Here is a 2,095-nt window from a genome sequence, read left to right on the forward strand (position 1 = left end):
GCTTCGTAATCCGCCCCGCTTGTTGGAGACCCGGCGGACCATACGGCCCACCTGGTCTCCCACCATGCGAAGTTTGGCCAGAGTGGTGTCAACTCTGCGTTGATGGTGTATGAAGAGGCCAAGGACGCGGATCTCTTTGGCCTCCCGGATCGGTCCCGAGGGGAGACTGATGCGAAGCTGAGTTGTGTCTCGAGGGGATGGACGTACGTGCACAAATTAAGATTTAGCTGGGGCGCACTGGAGTCCGCAGTAGGTCGCGTAGTCGTCGACTACGGGCGCCGCTGCCTGCAGGCAGGACTCCATGTGGCCCAGGTTACCTTGCGTGGCCCAGATTGTGATATCATCCGCGTAAAGTGCGTGATGTATCCCGGGAAGAGAAGCCAATTTGGAGGGAAGATGAAGCATGGCTAAATTGAAGAGGAGGGGAGACAAGACAGCGCCTTGAGGTGTTCCCCTCGAGCCGATGGTGTATGGCCCGTGTTCCGCATCTTGTATGCGTATGTAGGCTTGGCTGTCTGTAAGGAATTGTTTTATATAATTGAATGTTTTGTTACCACAGTTGCTGTGACTGAGGTGATCGAGGATTACTTCGTGCTTCACATTGTCAAATGCACCTTTAAGGTCCAAGGCCAGGGCCACCTTGTCATTATGGGGGCATTCGACAGGATCTAATATGTCGTGGTGGAGCTGAAGGAGTATATCCTGTGCTGATTTATGAGGGCGGAAACCGAACATGGTGCGCCATGACCATCACTGGCAAAAAGTGCAAGGAGTATTGCTTGCGCAATAAAAATTCTACAGAGCAAACCCATCACTGGCAGAAAGTGCAAGCAGTATTACTTGCGCAATAAATATTCTACGGAGCACTTTGGACCACTTAAGTGGGTGAGGCTTTTCCTTCTTCCTACAACCGCAGCCACAACAACAATTCATTATGGTGGGGAAAGGGGACGGAGGGTGGCTGCTCCTGGCCCTGATGGGGCTGGGACAGGTAGGTCACCACCGCTTGCAGCGGGAGCTAGCCTGCCACCGAATTTATGTTGTAGGCCGTCACTGCACCCGCCACCGCTTGGGTGGTGGACGACGGCCGTTGCGGCACGCGTCTTTCTCTCCCTCTTCTTTTTCTTTTTTCTATTCGCTCTTCTGACTGCACGAGGCAGCGGAGGTGGCTCAGCTACAGAGCCAGTAGCAGGCCCGTGTATTTTCTTTTCCTTCTTCCTACAGTCACAACAACAACAAAGCCATTATAGCGCAGTGGATCACAGCCCTCCACTACGGCACCCCTATCTCCCTCTCTTCATTCACTCCCACCTTTCTTTACGGCGTTGTACCTAAGACGCCCGACTACTGTGCCGGAGTACCCGGGTTCGAACCCGACCTCGGCGGCTGCGTTTCGATGGAGGCGAAACGAAGAGGCGTCGTGTGCTGTGCGATGTCAGCGCACGTTAAAGATCCCCAGGTGGTCGAAATTACTCCGTAGCCCTCCACTACGGCTCCTCTTTCTCTCTTTCCACTTTCACTCCCATCTTCCTCCCTTCCCTTACGGCGCGGTTGCGGTGTCCACAGAAATCAAGTGAGATAGTTACCGCGCCTTTCCCTTCCTATAAATAAATCAGTCCGCGGAGAACTGTGATATATACTAGGCCTTTTTTATCCTGTAAATCAACTTGAAATGCCGCTGATGGCTGTACTAACGCCTCCTAGACTGCTCGGTCTGCTTCTGTTTGCTGTGTGGTGCGGCGTTCGAGGAAGCTCCAAATGAAAGGCGCCGCACGGACGCCTGGATCGGACGCCCGGCGTGGCCGGCTTCGTCTATGCATGAATCGCCTGGTGACGACATGACCAGTCGTGACGGGGGAGGTGGTGGTGCTCTCCCCTGATAGGGCTGGGACAGGGAGGTCACCGCTGCTTGCGGCGGAGGCTAACCTGCCGCCGAAATTTTATCTGTTGTAGGCCGTAATTGCACCCGCCACTACGGTGGTGGACGACGGCTGTTGTTGCGGCGCATGTTTTTCTCTCCCTCTTCCTTTTCTTTCTGCTCTATATTCTCTTCGATCTGCATGAGGCAGCGGAGGTGGCTCAGCTACAGGCTTCC

The sequence above is a fragment of the Amblyomma maculatum genome, chromosome 6 (assembly GCF_055883805.1).
Source record: "Amblyomma maculatum isolate TAMU_Amacu chromosome 6, ASM5588380v1, whole genome shotgun sequence".
Taxonomy (NCBI): Eukaryota; Metazoa; Arthropoda; class Arachnida; order Ixodida; family Ixodidae; genus Amblyomma; species Amblyomma maculatum.